We start from the raw sequence: 18674 nt of genomic DNA, 5'->3' as shown, positions 1-18674 counted from the left end.
TGTAACCTCTGCCTCCAGGAGTCAAGCGATTCTCCTGCCTCAGCCTCCTGAGTAGCTGAGATTACAAGCGCCTGCCACCACGCCCGGCTAATTTTCTTTTTTTTAGTGGAGATGGGGTTTGACCATGTTGCTCAGGCTGGTCTCGAACTCCTGACCTCAAGTGGTCCACCCGCCTCGGCCTCCCAAAGTGCTGGGGTGACAGGCATGAGCCACCACTCCTGGTAGAGATTTTGCTTTTTAATTCTATTTCCTTAACACCTTGAACATGTATTGCTTGGGCTGTTCCTCATCTCAGCCTTATGTTTTGATTCGATTGCCTTCCAATGAGCACCTTATTATTTAAAAGTGGACTTCAAGATGGGACTGTACCGTTTCCTTTTCTATCACACTTCACTGTTGGGCCATGAACCCTATTATTATTATTATTATTGAGAGAGTTTCGCTCTTGTTGCCCAGGCTGGAGTGCAATGGTGTGATCTCAGCTCACTGTAACCTCCACCTTCCGGTTTCAAGTGATTCTCCTGCCTCAACCTGCCGAAGAGCTGGGATTACAGGCGTACACCACTATACTCAGCTAATTTTTGTATTTTTAGTAGAGACGGGGTTTCACCATATTGCCCAGGCTGGTCTCCAACTCCTGACCTCGTGATCTGCCCGCTTCAGTCTGCCAAAGTGCTGGGACTACAGGCATGTGCCAGCACAGCCGGCTAATTTTGTATTTTTAGTGGAGACAGGGTTTCACCATGTTGCCCAGGCTGGTCTCGAACTCCTGACCTCGTGATCCGCCTGCCTCGGCCTCCCAAAGTGCTGGGACTACAGGCATGTGCCAGCACACCCAGCTAATTTTATATTTTTAGTAGAGACGGGGTTTCCTCATGTTGCCCAGGCTGGTCTCGAACTCCTGACTTCGTGATCCACCCGCCTCGGCCTCCCAAAGTGCTGGGACTACAGGCCTGTGCCACCACACTCGGCCAGTTTTTGTATTGTTAATAGAGACAGGGTTTCGTCATGTTGCCCAGGCTGGTCTTGAACTCCTGACCTCATGATCTTCCTGCCTCGGCCTCCCAAAGTGCTGCGATGACAGGTGTGAGCCACCACGCCCGGTCACCATGAACTCCAACGTCAGGAATTACCGAGGCGCTCTTTCTGCATTTTTTTCTAGTACAGATCCTGGTAAGCCACATCCACGAGAGATTTCTCTGGAAGAACTTTGCCTTGAATGGAAGCAATTGTCCTGATGGCCACTAGGGGGAGCAAGCATCCTTTTCTCTCTTCGAATTGTAACTCGAGAAGGATCCCAGGCAGGTGTCCATAATTGAGGAAGTTGACTTTGCCAGGGTTGAGGACGCCATGACATAACCTCAGGAGGTCTTGATGACATGGGCCCAAGGTGGTTGGGGTGCAGCTTGCTTTTATATGTTTTAGGAAGACTTGAAGCATCAATCAATACATGTAAGATGTATGCTGGTTGTATCTGGAAGCACAGGATGACTCAAAGTGGGGGTACACTTAAACATATTCTGGGCCGGGCGCGGTGGCTCACATTTGTCATCCGAGCACTTTGGGAGGCCGAGGTGGGTGGGTCACCTGAGGTCAGGAGTTCGAGACCATCCTGGCCAACGTGGTGAAACCCTGTCTCTACTAAAAATACAAAATCAGGCCGGGCGCAGTGGCTCACGCCTGTCATCCCAGTACTTTGGGAGGCCGAGGCGGGCAGATCACGAGGTCAGGAGATCGAGACCATCCTGGCTAACACGGTGAAACCCCGTCTCTACTAAAAATACAAAAAAAATTAGCCGGATGTGCTGGCAGGCGCCTGTAATCCCAGCTACTCAGGAGGCTGAGGCAGGAGAATGGCGTGAACCCAGAAGGTGGAGTTTGCAGTGAGCCGAGATTGTGCCACTGCACTCCAGCATGGGAGACAGAGCGAGACTCTATCCAAAAAAAAAATTAGCTGGGTGTGGTGGTGCGAACCTGTAATCTCAGCTACTTGGGAGGCTGAGGCAGGAGAATCACTTGTACACTTGAGGCCAGGAGTTTGAGATCAGCTTGGCCAACATGGTGAAACCCAATTTCTACTAAAAATACAAAAAATCAGCACGGCGTGGTGGCACACACTTGTAATCTCAGCTGCTAGGGAGGCTGAGGCATGAGAATTGCTTGAACCCGGGAGGTGGAGGTTGCAGTGAACCGAGATCACGTCACTGCACTCCTGCCTGGGCGACAGGTGGAGACTCTGTCTCAAAACAAACAAACAAACAAACAAACAAAAACATACTTATTGGCAATTGGTTGAAAGAGTTATTATCCCTAGTAAGGAATGTCTGGCTTGTGCTGGTGTTGTAGAGACCAAGGTTTTATCAGGCAGATGAAGCCTCCCAGGTAGCAGGCTTCTGAGAAAAGAGACTGCAAATGTTTTTCTCTTTTTCCTTTTCTTTTTTTTTTGGATGGAGTTTCACTCTTGTCATCCGGGCTGGAGTGCAGTGGCGCAATCTCAGCTCACTGCAACCTCCGCCTCCTGGGTTCAAGTGATTCTCCTACCTCAGCTTCCTGAGTAGCTGGGATTACAGGCATCCGCCACCACGACCAGCTAATTTTTGTATTTTTAGTAGAGACGGGGTTTCACCACGTTGGCCAGGCTGGTGTTGAATTCCTGACTTCGTGATCCGCCCGCCTCGGCCTCCCAAAGTGCTGGGATTACAGGTGTGAGCCATCGCGCCTGGACTTTATGGTTATTTCTTGATGATATGCTAAACAAGGGGTGGATTATTCATGCCTCCCCTTTTTAGACCATATAAGGTAAATGAGGCTAAGACCTACTGGGCTGCATTGCCAGATAGTTAAGTCATTTTAAGTCACAGGATGAGATAGGAGGTAGGTACAAGATACAGATCATAAAGACCTTGCTGATAAAACTGGTTGCAGGAAAGAAGCCGGCCAAAACACACCAAAACCAAGATGGCCACAACAGTGACCTCTGGTGGTCCTCACTGCTACACTCCCACCAGCACCATGACAGTTTACAAATGCCATGGCAACGTCAGGAAGTTACCTTATATGGTCTAAAAAGGGGAGGCATGGATAATCCACCCCTTGTTTAGCATATCATCAAGAAATAACCATAAAGGCCAGGCGTGGTGTCTCATGCCTGTAATCCTAGCACTTTGGGAGGCCGAGGTGGGCAGATCACGAGGTCAGGAGTTCAACACCAGCCTGGCCAACATGGCAAAAATAATAAATAAATAAAGCAAAAATAAAAATCTGAATGGACTCCCTCCTTGGCCAGGACACTCTAAAATTTAACGTGAAATTATTTCAATTTAAATTTAAAGTTGGCTGGGCACGGTGGCTCACACCTGTCATCCTAGCACTTTGGGAGGCCGAGGTGGGCAGATCATGAGGTCAGGAGATCGAGACCATCCTGGCTAACACGGTGAAACTCCGTCTCTACTAAAAATACAAAAAATTAGCTGGGCGTGGTGGCGGGCACCTGTAATCCCAGCTACTCAGGAGGCTGAGGCAGGAGAATGGCTTGAACCCAGGAGGCAGAGGTTGCAGTGAGCAGAGATTGTGCCACTGCACTCCAGCCTGAGCGACAGACCGAGACTCCATCTCAAAAAAAAAAAAAAAAAAAAAAAAATTTAAAGTTCGTGCCATGTTGGGAAGTGGAGGTTGGCCAGGCCTCACTACACCCCTCTGTTACCAGAAAGGGGTCCTCATCCAGATCCCAAGAGAGGGTTCTTGGACCTCACGCAAGAAAGAATTCAGGGCAAGTCTGTAGAGCAAACGGAAAGCGAGTTTATTGGGAAAGTAAAGAAATTAAAGAATGGCTACTCGGTAGACAGAGCAGTCTCCAGGGTTGCTGCTTACCCATTTTTATGGTTCTTTCTTTCTTTTTTTTATTTTTATTTTGAGATGGAGTCTTGCTCTGTTGCTCAGGCTGGAGTGCAGTGGCCCCATCTCAGCTCACTGCAACCTCCGCCTCCCACGTTCAAGCGATTCCCCTGCCTCAGCCTCCCGAGTAGCTGGGACTACAGGCGTGCGCCACCATGCCTGGCTTTATTTTTGTATTTTTAGTAGAGATGGGGGTTTCACCATATTGGTCAGGCTGGTCTCGAACTCCTGACCTTAAGTGGTCTGCCCACCTCTGCCTCCCAAAGTGCTGGGATTACAGGCATGAGCCACCACACCAGGCCCGGGTAATATCTCTTATAGCCAGACTGATTTTAGAGTGACCTTCACATATTGTGACCCGTGAATGAGTTTCCTGGGCGTGATGGTTAATACTGAATGTCAACTCGATTCGATTGAAAGATCCAATCAAAGCGTTGCTCCTGGGTGTGTCTGTGAGGGTGTTGCCAAAGGAGAATAACACCAGAGTCAGTGGACTCGGAGAGGCAGACCCACCCTCAATCTGGGTGGGCACCATCTCATCAGCTGCCAGTGTGGCCAGAATAAAAGCAGGCAGAGGAGCGTGAAAAGGCTAGACTGGCTTAGCCTCCCAGCCTCCATCTTCCTCCCTTGCTGGATGCTTCCTGCCCTGGACCACTGGACTCCAAGTTCTTCGGCCTTGGGACTCAGACTGGCTTCCTGGTTCCTCAGCTTGCAGATGACCTATGGTGGGACCTCACCTTGTGATGGTGTGAGTTAATACCCCTTAATAAACTCCTATATATATATATATATATATATACACACATACATACACATATACATACATATATATATGTGTGTGTGTGTGTATCTTCTATTAGTTCTATTCCTCTAAGGAACCCTGACTAATACAATCTAAAAAGAGTACACATGAATAATCCACTCCTAGTTTCGCATATCATCAAGAAATAACCATAAAAATGGGGGCCAGGTGCGGTGGCTCGCGCCTGTCATCCCAGCACTTTGGGCGGCCGAGGCAGGTGGATCGCCTGAGGTCGGGAGTTTGAGATCAGCCTGGCCAACATGGTGAAACCCCATCTCTACTAAAAATACAAAAAAACTTAGCCGGGCATGGTGGCAGTTACCTGTAATCCCAGCTACTCGGGAGGCTGAGGCAGGAGAATCGCTTGAACCCGGGAGGCGGAGGTTGCAGTGAGCCGAGATCATGCCACTGCACTCCAGCCTGGGCGACAGAGTGAGACTCCGTCTCAAAAAAATAAAAAAAGGTTGTATTCTTTTGAGTCCTTGATAGGCTTTGACGGAATACATCATTTATTACTTTGGTGTAGAAGTAATGCAGTGAAAACAAAAACACCACAACCACAGAAACAGCAACAACAAAAAACAGCCAGGCACAAAAGTGCAAAATGGCACAATCTCATTTGCATGAAGTGTCTAGAATAAGACTGTTTGCAGAGTCAGAGAGCAGATGGGTGATTGCTTAAGGCTGAGAGCAGGGAGATTGGGGAGTGATGGTTTAATGGGTATGGGGTGTTTTTTTGCGGGGTTATGAAGGTGTTCTGGAACTAGATAGGGCTGGCGGTTGTGTAAAATGCTCAGTGCACTAAATTGTCTCTTCGTTAAAATGGCAAACTGTGTATAATGTGCATTTCCCACAGTAAGAAGCAACAGCAGCACAAAGGGAGGCGATAACTCAGGTCATATCACACCCTGCAGGCCCCATCACCCTTCCTCCTTCCTCTGTTCACCTCCTCCCTTTCCGGGCTCTGCAGATGAGCCCTGGCAGCCCTCCCCTGGCCGTCTGGACCCAGGCCTGCCTGTCTTGGTGCATTTTAGGACATTAAGTCTGGCTGGAACCTGAGAGCGTCAGCCATGCGGTAAGTCCCCACGTCCCTCCAGCAGTCTGGGAGGGGAGCTCTCTCCTCTGCTTTTGTACACCCTGGAGAAAATTGTCAGGCAGCAGACATGAAGAGCCTCTGGGAGATTCAGTGAGGGCTGGCAGGCAGGTGTCCAGGAGCCTGAGTGACTCGTGAGAGAAAGGACGTATTCCTTAAAGACAAATTCATCAAGGGACTGGTTTAAATAATTCCTGCTCTGCACATCCCAAATTAAGCTTCATCATCAGACACCGCATCTGTTGCCTTTTCTAGAAACATGAGCTCTCAGCTCAGTAATACCGTCTGTTGGGGTTTCAATGTTTCACCCCCCAGGGGAGCAGGTTTCCATACACCAAAGCTCTCCAAGGTCCACTTCTGAGGATGAGGACGCTGGCTGTCTGGTGACGGCCTTTCCAAAGCTGCCCTGTCCTCTTGCATTAAGAAAGATTAGTTTGCACTCGGGGAGGAGAGGCGCAGAAAGTTAAGAAGATTAGAGAGAGCTCCTGAGACCTGCCGTGAGATTCCCTGAGGGATGTGGCTAATAAAACTGTAAAAACAACGCAGGCGGTGTCTCTCACGGCCGGGTCCTGATTTCAGAGCCGGAAATGTCTACCTCTTCTAGGCAGTTTGCTACCTCAGTAATTTAGGTTGTCAGTTGTGGTATCCAAGCCCCAGCACAGTTGTTTTGTTTGTTTGCTTGTTTTTTGCAGTTTGCAAGTGATACTTAGTTCCTAAAGATGTTTTTCTATTTTTCTTTTTTTTTTCTTTTTGTTTTGTTTTGTTTTTTGAGACGGAGTCTCGCTTTGTCACCCAGGCTGGAGTGCAGTGGCACAATCTCGGCTCACTGCAAGCTCCACCTCCTGGGTTCACACCATTCTCCTGTCTCAGCCTCCCAAATAGCTGGGACTATAGGTGCCTGCCACCATGCCTAGCTAATTTTTTGTATTTTTAGTAGAGACGGGGTTTCACCATGTTAGCCAGGATGGTCTCGATCTTCTGACCTCATGATCCGCCCGCCTCCGCCTCCCAAAGTGCTGGGATTACAGGCGTGAGCCACCGCGCCCGGCTTTTTTTTTTTTTTCCTGAGATGGAGTCTCGCTCTGTCACCCAGGCTGGAGTGCAGTGGCGTGATCTCTGCTCACTGCAAGCTCCGCCTCCCGGGTTCACATTATTCTCCTGCCTCAGCCTCCCAAGTAGCTGGGACTACAGGTGCCCGCCACCACACCTGGCTAATTTTTTGTATTTTTAGTAGAGATGGGGTTTCACCGTGTTAGCCAGTATGGTCTCGATCTCCTGACCTCGTGATCCGCCCACCTCAGCCTCCCAAAGTGCTGGGATTACAGGCATGAGCCACCACGCCCGGTCTATTTTTCTGAACTAAGAAATGTGTATGTGTGTGCATATGGTTGTCTGACTGGTAGAGGTGGAAAGCTTCATGAATGTGTGTATGCGTGTGTGTTTCTGCGTGTGTCTGTGTGTGTATGTGTTTCTGTGTTATCTGTGCTTGTGGTTATGTTTGTGTCTGTACATATGCATGTGTCTTTGTGGATATGCGTTTGTATATGTATGGCTGTTGTGTGTTTGCCTGTTTGTGTATGCATGTGAATGTGTGTGTTTATATTTGTGTATTTGTGTCTGTGTGTGTATGTGTATTGTGTATTTGTACATGAGTGTGTTTGTGCATGTGTATATTTGGGTGGCATGTGTATGTGTGTGTGTGTGCGTGTGTGTATATGCATGCTAGTGTGTGTGCAGTTGTGTATGCATTTGTGCATATGTGCATGTATGCATTTGTGTGTGTATTTGTGGATACAGATGAGCATGTATGCCTGTTAGTGTCTGTACGCATTTGTGTGTATGTATTTGTGCATATGTGCATGTTTGCATTTGTGTGTGTATATATGGATACGGATGAGCATGTATGCCTGTTAGTGTCTGTATGCATTTGTGTGTATGTGTTTGTGCATGTGTATATTTGGTGTGTGTAGATATGGATATGTATGAGTGTGTATGCCTGTTGGTGTCTGTATGCATTTGTGGGTATGTGTTTGTGCATATGTATATTTGGGTGTGCATGTGTGTATGTGTGCGTGTGTGTGTATGCATGCTAGTGTGTATGCAATTGTTTGTGTATGTGTGCATATGGGCATGTGTGCATTTCTGTGTGTATACATGGATATGGATGAGCGTGTATGCCTATTAGTGTCAGTATGCATTTGTGTGTATGTGTTTGTGCATATCTGTATGTGTGCATTTGTGTGTGTATATATGGAGATGGATGAGCATGTATGCCTGTTAGTGCCTGTATGCATTTGTGTGTGTGTTTGTGCATGTGTATATTTGGGTGTGTGTAGATATGGATATGTATGAGTGTGTATGCCTGTTAGTGTTTGTATGCACTTGTGGGTATGTGTGCATGTGTATATTTGGGTGTGTATGTGTGCGTGTGTGTGCATGCTAGTGTGTATGCAATTGTTTATGTGTGCACATGTGCATGTATGCATTTGTGTGTGTATATATGGATATGGATGAGTGTGTATGCCTGTTAGTGACTGTATGCATTTGTGTGTGTGAGTGTTTGTGCATATGTGCATATATGTGTGTATATATATGGTGAACGTGTATGCCTGTGTCTGGACGCATTTGTGTGTGTTTGTGCATATGTGCATGTATGCATTTGTGTGTGTAGATATGGATGAGCGTGTATGCCTGTTAGTGTCTGTATGCATTTGTGTGTGTGTATGTGCATGTGAGCATTTGCATATGTATGTGTATATGTGTGTCTGCATGTGTGCATCTATATGTGTGTGCATGTATGTGCATGTGCGTATGTGTATAGGCACATGCTGATTTGTGTGTGTGAGGGGAGGGGGCACAGGCAGATCCTCTCTGTGTGGTCCCAGGTGGGGCCTGGTGGCAAGGAGCCTGGTGCGTTCAGCCCTGGGTGGATGTGGTAGCGGAGGGAACAGCAGGGAAGCGTCTGAGGTGTGACAAAGCACAACCTGCCCCGAGAGAGTCCTGCGCTCTGGGCCATGTTGGCTTCTCGGGCCACAGGTGCATTCCTCACAGGTGACCTGAGGGTGGAGGAAAGGCCGTCTCTGCAGGCCAGGGGGCTCGCTGATTAGTGCTCACACCCAGCGTGCACCTGGACGGCACCAGAGGTCTTCCTACCTCCCAGGAGCCGATGAACGATCTCCGGGAATCTGGCCCTCGTCACCCTCGACCTCGGGCACCACAAGACTCCATTTACAGACGGGAAGCGGCCTGGGGCTGACCTTGCTGACCCCTGTCCAGCCTCGATGGGTCTGAGATGCAGGTGCCATTGTCTTCTCAACAGCCGCGTGTGACCCAACACGAGTTCGGGAATGCGAACATTCTCCTCTCGGAGCTTCGCAAGCTGTTTTGGCACAAACTCACTGCTCAGCAGACTTCTTTGAACAAGGAGTCTTCTTAAAAAATGACACTTAAGCCTGTAATCCTAGCACTTTGGGAGGCCGAGGCGGGCAGATCGCTTGAGGTCAGGAGTTCGAGATCAGGCTGGCCAACATGGAGAAACCCCATCTCTACTGAAAAATACAAGAATTAGCCAGGGTTGGTGGCGCATGCCTGTAATCCCCGCTACTCAGGAAGCTGAGTCAGGAGAATCGCTTGAACCCGGGAGGTGGGGGTTGCAGTGAGCCGAGATTGCACCACTGCACTCCAGCCTGGGCAACACAGCGAGGCTCTGTCTCCAAATAAAATAAAATAAGATAAAAAAGTAAAATAAAGTAAAATAAAATAAAGTAAAATGAAATATAAATATAATAATAAAAATAAAAATATAATAATAAAAATATTATAATGATATAATAATAATATCTGCCTACATAGGTCAGTGTGCAGGCGGCGAATTGACTCCTTGCTCTGTGGCATCAGAGCCTTGGAGAAAACGGGGGTCACTGAGAAGGGGGGGGCGGATCAAGTAAGAAGAAAACGCCAGGGAGGCTGATGCAAATCCCAGACCTCAAGGAGCAAGGGAGGGGCTCTTCTATCGAGTCCTGACGCCCAGGGCTAAAGGTAGGGGAGAAGGAATCCATTCTTTGCCTTCTCTCTCTTCCCGCCCCCCAGCCCCTGCACCTGCTCCCCACTGGCTGGGCCCAGTTGAAGTCACCCAGCCAGGGTGATGTCAATCAGAGCCAGGCTGATGTCAATTACACAGGGCCTTCTCTCTCTTCCCGTCCCCTAGCGCCTGCACCTGCTCCCCATTGGCTGAGCCCAGCTGAAGTCACCCAGCCAGGGTGATGTCAGTCAGAGTCACGCAGATATCAATTACACAGGGCCTTCTCTCTCTCTCTTCCCGCCCCCTAGCCCCTGCGCCTGCTCCCCATTGGCTGAGCCCAGCTGAAGTCACCCTGCCAGGTTGATGTCAATCAAAGCCAGGCAGATGTCAATTACACAGGGCCTTCTCTCGCTCTCTCTCTTCCCGCCCCCTAGAGCCTGCATCTGCTCCCCATTGGCTGAGCTCTGATGAAGTCACCCAGCCAGGTGACGTCAATCAGAGCCTGGCAGATGTCAATTACACAGGGCCTTCTCTTCCCGCCCCCTAGCCCCTGCACCTGCTCCCCATTGGCTGAGCCCAGCTGAAGTTAACCAGCCAGGGTGATGTCAATCAGAGCCAGGCTGATGTCAATTACACAGGGCCTTCTCTCTCTTCCCGCCCCCTAGCGCCTGCACCTGCTCCCCATTGGCTGATCCGTGCTGAAGTCACCCAGCCAGGTGATGTCAATCAGAGCCGGGCAGATGTCAATTACACAGGGCCTTCTCTTCCAGTCCCCTAGCCCCTGCACCTGCTCCCCATTGACTGAGCCCAGCTGAAGTCACCTAGCCAGGTGAGGTCATCTGTCTCTCTGCCAGGCGGATGTCAATTACACAGGGCCTTCTCTCTCTTCCCGCCCCCTCGCCCCTGCTCCTGTTCCCTATTGGCTGAGTCTAGCTGAAGTCACCCCGCTATAGAGCCAGGCTGCTGTCAATCACACAGGGCCCACAACAGCCCAGAGATGGGTTGAGTGCGAATGTGACGGACCCTGTGAATCACCTCAGCGCCTGCACAGTGGAAAGGGGTACCCCCTGGCACGTTGCTGCCAAGTTTCAACAGCGCTTAGAGGGGAAGCGGCAGAAGCAATTTGGCTTCTCAATGGGCTTGCCCCGGCGTGCACTTGAACGAAGCATAGGCAGGAAGGAAGCTTACAAATTCATCTGGGACCACCAGCTTCCAGGGATCCCGTGAGATGCGGGGCGTGGAGGGTTTGTGAAAACAGCAGAGTGAGTTCTGTGCCATTTACTGCTGTTCTCTTCGGTCACATTGTTCTTTTGTTTTTTGTTTAAAAATGGGTGACTTTCAGGCCATACGCAGTGGCTCACGCCTGTAACCCCAGCACTTTGGGAGGCCAAGGCGGGAGGATCACCTGAGGTCAGGAGTTCGAGACCAGCCTGGCCAACATGGTGAAACCCTGTCTATAATAAAAATACAAAAATTAGCTGGGCATAGTGGCGGGTGCCTGTAGTCCCAGCTACTCGGGAGGCTGAGGCAGGAGCATTGCTTGAGCCTGGGAGGCGGAGGTTGCAGTGAGCCGAGATAGGGCCACTACACTCCAGCTTGGGCAACAGAGCGAGACTCTGTATTAAAAAAAAAAAAAAAAAAAGTGACTTTTAAGCCGTATACAGTGGCTCATGCCTGTAATCCCAGCACTCTGGGATGCCGAGGTGGGAGAATTACTTGAGCCCAGGAGTTTGAGACCAGCCTGGGCAACATAGCAAGACCCCATCTCCATTTATTAAATTTAAAAAAAGGTGACTTTTATTTGTCAGAATGAGTTATACAAATTCTGTGCTTTTAAAAAAATTTATTTTATTTTATTCTTTTATTTATTTATTTATCTATTTGTTTGAGACAGAGTCTTGCTCTGTTGCCCAGGCTTGACTGCAGTGGTGCGATCTCGGCTCACTGCAACCTCCACCTCCCGGGTTCAAGCGATTCTCCTGCCTCAGCCCCCTGAGTAGCTGGGATTACAGGCAAGCGCAACCACGCCCAGCTAATTTTTTTTTGTATATATATATATATATATATATATATATATATATTTTTTTTTTTTTTTTTTTTTTTAGTAGAGATGGGGTTTCACCATGTTGGTCAGGCTGATCTCAAACTCCTGACCTCGTGATCTGCCCGGCCTCCCAAAAGTGCTGGGATTACAGACGTGAGCCACCACACCCGGCCTTATTTTATTCTTTTAATTGAGAAAAATTGCACATATTCATGGGATACATAGTGATGTTTCTATGCATATAGTGTATAATTATCAGATCCTTATAACGTATAATGATCAATGTATAATTAATGATCAGATCCATATAACCTATAATGAGATGATTAATAGCACATCCATCATGTCAAACAGCCCTTCCTTCCTTCCTTCCTTCCTTCCTTCCTTCCTTCCTTCCTTCCTTCCTTCCTTCTGTTCTCTCTCTCTCTCTCTCCTTTCTTTCTTTCTCTCTGTCTCTCTCACTTTCTCTCTTTTGCAACAGGAATATATTTGGCAGGGACCTCCAAATCCCAACTGTGGACCCCTTGCTTGTTGCAAGTACAGGCTCTCAAACCTGGTTGGGCAGTGGGGACCCTCTGGGCAGAATCACCTCCATCCCACCTGGGTTTCCACTTTAAACCCCCCAGCGAGGATTTTTCCATTCTGGAGACCTGGATGGGGTCCTCTGAGAACATCGGGCTCTTTTTCTGAGTCTTTGATCTCCAGCCTAGCCTGAATCAGGCTGGATGTCAGAGGTGCATCTCTTCTTTATTCAGGCTTTGTGTGGTGGCTCATGCCTGTAATCCCAGCACTTTAGGAGGATGAGGCAGGTGGATCACTTGAGGTCAGGAGTTCGAGACCAGCTTGACCAACATAGTGAAACCCTGTCTCTACTAAAAATATTTAAAAAAATTAGCCAGGCCTGGTAGCAAGTGCCTGTCATCCCAGCTACTCAGGAGGCTGAGGCATGAGAATCACTTGAATCCGGGAGGCAGAGGTTGCAGTGAGCTGAGATCGTGCCATTGCACTCCAGCCACTGCACTCCAGAGACAGACTCTCTCTCTTTTTTTTTTTTTTTTTTTCAATTTTTAAAAGGTAGGCAGACCACCTGAGGTCAGGAGTTTGAGACCAGCCTGGCCAACATGGTGAAACCCCGTGTCTACTAAAAATACAAAAATTAGCCAGGCCTGGTGGCGGGCGCCTATAATCCCAGCTACTTGGGAGGCTGAGGCAGGAGAATCGCTTGAACCTGGGAGGTGGAGGTTGCAGTGAGCCGAGATCACGCTACTGCAGTGTAGCCTGGGCAACAGACAGAGACTTCATCTCAAAACAAACACACAAAAAATTGATATTATGCACAGTATTTAATAAATTACATGAGAGAGTCAATACTGTATTCTAAAATAGTCTTTGTGTTAGGTGGTTTTGCCCAACTGTAGACAAATGTGAGTACTGTATTTTAAGGCAGGCTAAGCGATGATGTTTGGAAGGCTAGCTGTATTAAATGCCTTTTCAAGTAAGGATCTTTTCAACTTACAATGGGTTTATCAGGACGTAAGCCATTTTAGGTCAAGGAGTATTTGTATTTTGCTTTGATGAACATTTGACTATTCAATCCTTTTAAAGTGGTGCATTCATGTGGCAGTTTGAGAGACATTAACAGCAACAAAAAAAATACAACACCTCCAGCAAGTACCAGAAAGATCGCTGTTTTCTGTACAACTTCAGATTTGATAAAGCAGGCTTTTAAAAAATGCTCTAGGGAATTGCAGGTCAGGTTAACAAAAACACATATTCAAATACCACAAATGCAGCTATTAACATTAAAGCTGGCAGGGCATGGTGGTTCACACCTGCAATCTCAGCACTTTCGGAGGACAATGTGGGTGGATTGCTTGAGGTCAGGAATTCAAGACCAGCCTGGTCAACATGGTGAAACCCTGTCTCTACTAAAAATCCAAAAATTAACTGGGCATGATGGCAGGTGCCTGTAATCCCAGCTACTCGGGAGGCTGAGGCAAGAGAATCCCTGGAACCCAGGAGGCAGAGGTTGCAGTGAGCCGAGATCATGCCACTGCACTCCAGCCTGGGCAACAAGAGCGAAACCCCGTCTCAATAAAACAAACAAAACCCTCCAAAACACAAGGATGATGGGGTTTGTCAAGGACCCCTTGTGTCTGTGTCTTTGGACTTGAGGAAATAGTCCCCCGCAACCTCTAAAGTCAATACATTTGATGTTTTCAAGGGTAGGTGGTAATCTTGCTGTAATCACTGACTTCAGAGCTATCCTTCCTTCCTCGGATTGGGGTATGGGGGTAGGGAAAATAACACCCATGACGATGGCCACATCCTAATTCCTGGATCCCTGCACCTGTGAACATGTGACCTCACATGGCAAAATGAATGTTGCAGGTGCAATGAAGCTAAGGATCTGGAGACGGGACATGATCCTGCATGATTGGGTGGGCCCAGTGTCTTCACAGGGTCCTTAGAAGAGGAGGTAGCATGGTCAGAGGCAGAGAGATTGGAAGAGGCTCTGCAGCTGGCTTTCAAGATGCAGAGAGGGACCATGCATGAAGCATTGCCAGGTAGCTTTTGCTGGATTGTAGTTCAATCCACTTCAATTGCATCCAGTTCCTTTTGAAAGCCCTAGAGGAAGGTCCATCGTGCCTCTCCCAGCTCCTGGGGGTTCCAGGTGTCCCTGGGCTTGTGGCTGCATCACTGCAGTCTCTGCTTCCGTCTCCACGTGGCCTTCTCCTCTGTGTCTGTGTCCCTTCTTCTGTCTCTTAGGAGGACACCTGTCATTGCATTTAGCGTCCACCCTAACTCCATATGACCTCATCTCTAGATACTTAAGTAATCACATCTACAAAGACACTATTTCCAAATAATGTCCCATTGCAGCTTGTGGATAATGGGATGTGGACAGATCTTTCTGGGACCACAAGTCCTAGAAAGTGGATTGAACTACAGTCCACTTCAACTCTATGCAGCTCCCTCCAGAGGGTCTGGGGAGGGTCCTTCCTGCTTCTCCCAGCTCCTGGGGGTTCCAGGTGTCCCTGGGCTTGTGGCCGCATCACTCCAGTCTCTGTGTCCATCTCCACGTGGTTTTCTCCTCTGTGTCTGTGTCTCCTCTTGTGTCTCTTAGAAGGATGCCTGTCAGTGGATTTAGGACCCAAGTTAAATGCAAGATGATCATGTTTCAAGATCCTTCACTATATCACATGTAGAAAGACCCTACTTACAATTAAGGACACACTCTGAGGTTCTGGGTAGATGTGAATTTTTTTTTTGGTAGGGTGAGTGGGGGCACGTTTTAACCCAGTACAGGGACCTAACCCAAGACAGTGCCTTGATTAGGGAAGACAATGGGGTCATTTCATTCATAGGGTCATGAATTGATGATTCCTCCTGTTTATCAAGCATTCTCTAAAATGTTCCCGGGCTGAGTGTGGAGCTCTGAGAACTCTTGAACAAACCTGTCCATGGCGGTTTCTGCCTTCTGTGCTTTATAATTTAGAGAAATTCGGCTGGGGGTGGTGGCTCACACCTGTAATCCCAGGACTTTGGGAGGTTGAGGCGGGCGGATCACCTGAGGTCAGGAGTTCGAGACCAGCCTGACCAACATGGAGAAACCCCATCTCTACTGAAAATACAAAATTAGCCAGGTGTGGTGGTGGGCGCCTGTAATTACAGCTACTCAGGAGGCTGAGGCAGGAGAATCGCTTGAGCCCAGGAGGTAGAGGTTGGGGTGAGCTGAGGTCACGTCATTGCACTCCAGCCTGGGCAGCAAGAGCGAAACTCCGTCTCAAATGATAATAATAATTTAGAGAAATTCATTATTTCTGTGCCTGGTGAATTGGCGTGCTTTCGCGGGCATGGATTACAGGATTTTTATCTTTCTTGGGGCATCTCCAGGGATGAAAGTCAGGTCCTGGACTTTTAAAATCAAAGGCCATGACGTTCGATGACCATTAAAGAGAAAGATAAAAGCTGCCACAAGTTTCCGTTTGTCTAATTGAGCATTTGCAGGCTGAGGAGTGGAAAGGTTGTTTCTGATGTCCGCAGGGGACCGTTTTACACCTGGAAACCTGACATTTCATTCACCGCAGCCCGCGGGGCGTGCCGGCGACTTCGCTTTTCACCCCCTCTGGCTCCTCTGTTTTTGAAGCTGAGAGAGATGATTTTCATTTCCGGCAACATGAATGAGGCTTTCTGGGCACTGGCCTGTGAGCAGGAAAAGGCTAAGACAGGTATAACCTGTCTTTGGGGCAGGCTCTCTTTGGGAGACCGAGGCGGGCGGATCACCTGAGGTCAGGAGTTTGAGACCAGCCTGGCCAACATGGTGAAACTCTGTCTCTACTAAAAATACAAAAATTAGCCGGGCGTGGTGGCGGGCACCTGTAATCCCAGTTACTTGGGAGGCTGAGGCAGGAGAATCATTTGAAATCGGGAGGTGGAGTTTGCAGTGAGCTGAGATCGCACCACTGCACTCCAGCCTGGGCAACAGACTGAGACTCTATCTCAAAAACAAATAAACAGCCGGGTGCAGTGGCTCACTCCTGTTGTCCCAGCACTTTGGGAGGCCGAGGCAGGCAGATCATGAGGTCAGGAGTTCGAGACCAGCCTGGCTAACACTGTGAAACCCCGTCTCTACTAAAAAAATACAAAAACTTAGCTGGGTGTGGTGGCGGGCGCCTGTAGTCCCAGCTACTCAGGAGGCTGGGGCAGGACAATGGCGTGAACCTGGGAGGTGGAGATTGCAGTGAGCAGAGATCACGCCACTGCACTCCAGCCTGAGCGACAGAGCGAGACTCCATCTCACAAGCAAACAAAGAAGAAAGAAAAACAAAAACAACTCAGACACATATATCATTATGTTTTCTTTTGTTTCTACGGGGAATCAAACATCTTATGACTCTGGCTTACTAGGGGTGGCTATTGTTTAAGTTACTATTTGGTTGTTTACTGTGTTATTCATTCACTCCCCGAATGGCTGGTTGCAGGGCTAGCTAGGTGCCCAGAATCTCTCTTGAAGAAACTCACAATTTTTCTTGTTATTTCCATGCCTCGAGGCGGGGGGTGGCAGGACCTTCGGAGGAGTCTCTGCTCCTTCTCAGCCATTTGTTTATGTTTCTTTTCTGAGATGGAGTCTCGCTCTGTTGCCCAGTGTGGAGTGCAGTGGTGCGATCTCGGCTCACTGCAACCTCTGCCTCCAGGTTCAAGTCATTCTCCTACCTCAGCCTCCCAAGTAGGTGGGACTGCAGGTGCCCGCCACCACGTCCAGCTATATATATTTTTTTTATTTTTAGTAGAGATGGGGTTTCACCACGTTGGCCAGGCTGGTCTCGAACTCCTGACCTCAGGTGATCTGCCTGCCTCGGCCTCCCAAAGTGCTGGGATGACAGGCGTGAGCCACTGCGCCAGGCCTTTGTCACCCACTTTAAACTTTCTTCCATCCCTAAACTCCTCTGTGTATCCTCTTCCAACTTCATGTTACTGCTTAGGGATGCATTTGCCTCTCAAAGGCTTTTTCTTACAAACAGTGCATTTCCAGCCTTTCAGGCGTCCCCAGGTGTCTAGGACAGCTGAAGACCCAATGCTGGTCTGTAAAATCTCCATACATCTTGTTTTCCACGCCACTGACACAGCCTTGGACAGCTCCTTTGTGGACTGATTGTCAGGCTTCTGAGCCCAAGCTAAGCCATGGTAACCCCTGTGACCTGCACGTACACATCCAGATGGCCTGGAGCAACTGAAGATCCCCAAAAAATGGCATTCCACCATCGTGATCTGTTCCTGCTCCACCCTTACTGATCAGTTGACTTTGTGACAACACACGCTCCCCGCCCTTGCGATAATGTACTTTGTGATATTCCCCCGTGCTTGTGAATGTACTTTGTACGATACAGCCTCCTCAGCCTTGGGAAGGTACTTTGTAATATTCTCCCCCGCCCTTAAGAAGGTACTTTGTAGGCTGGGTGTGGTGGTTCACACCTGTAATCCCAGCACTTTGGGAGGCCGAGGTGGGTGGATCACGAGGTCAGGAGATCGAGACCATCCTGGCTAACATGGTGAAACCCCGTCTCTACTAAAAATACAAAAAAATTAGCTAGGCGTGGTGGTGGGCGCCTGTAGTCCCAGCTACTCGGGAGGCTGAGGCAGGAGAATGGAGTGAACTCGGGAGGTGGAGCTTGCAGTGAGCCGAGATCGAGCCACTGCACTCCAGCCTGGGGGGACAGAGTGAGACTCCGTCTCTAAAAAAAAAAAAAAAAAAAAAAAAAAAAAAAAAAAAAAAAAAGGAGGTAATTTGTAATATTCTCCCCACCCTTGATAATGTCCTTTGTCGGATCCACCCCCTGCCCACAAAAAATTGCTCCTAACTCCACCGCCTATCCCAAACCCATAAGAACTAATGACAATCCCGCCACCCTTTGCTAACTCTTTTTTCGGACCCAGCCCACCTGCACCCAGGTCAAATCAACAGCCTTGTTGTTCACACAAAGCCTGTCAGTGGACTCTCTCCACACGGACGCGTGTGACACGGATGTGTGTGAGCAAAAGATTTTGAAATTAAGAGGCAGGAGAGAAGGAAGCTGAGCGCTTGCTATTTCTGTGGACACTGGTTGTTATTGTATTGGGCCCTGTTAGAGTGGACCCTAGCTCAGAGCAGACATTTGATAACTGTGGAAAATGAATGAATGAATGAAGACGCTAAATTTCTTGCAAGCACTGATTTCTAACTTTTATTAATTAATTTATTTTAGACACAGGATCTTGCTCTGTTGTCCTGGCTGCAGGGTAGTGGTGTAATCCTAGCTGACTGCAGTCTCAGACTCCT

The 18674-nt window shown here is 48.6% G+C and overlaps 1 long non-coding RNA gene across 1 annotated transcript in view; it reads left to right on the top strand.

Moving 5' to 3' along the window:
* The first annotated feature begins 5647 nt into the window (after window positions 1-5647).
* LOC134736042 (uncharacterized) overlaps window positions 5648-18674 on the top strand; it is a 47526-nt gene continuing 34499 nt past the window's right edge. The window contains exon 1 of the long non-coding RNA XR_010119743.1: window positions 5648-5771. This is a non-coding gene — a long non-coding RNA (uncharacterized lncRNA). The remainder of the gene's footprint in view (window positions 5772-18674) is intronic.

The sequence above is a fragment of the Symphalangus syndactylus genome, chromosome X (genome assembly GCF_028878055.3).
Source record: "Symphalangus syndactylus isolate Jambi chromosome X, NHGRI_mSymSyn1-v2.1_pri, whole genome shotgun sequence".
NCBI lineage: Eukaryota > Metazoa > Chordata > Mammalia > Primates > Hylobatidae > Symphalangus > Symphalangus syndactylus.
This window is presented reverse-complemented; position numbering and strand designations above follow the sequence as displayed.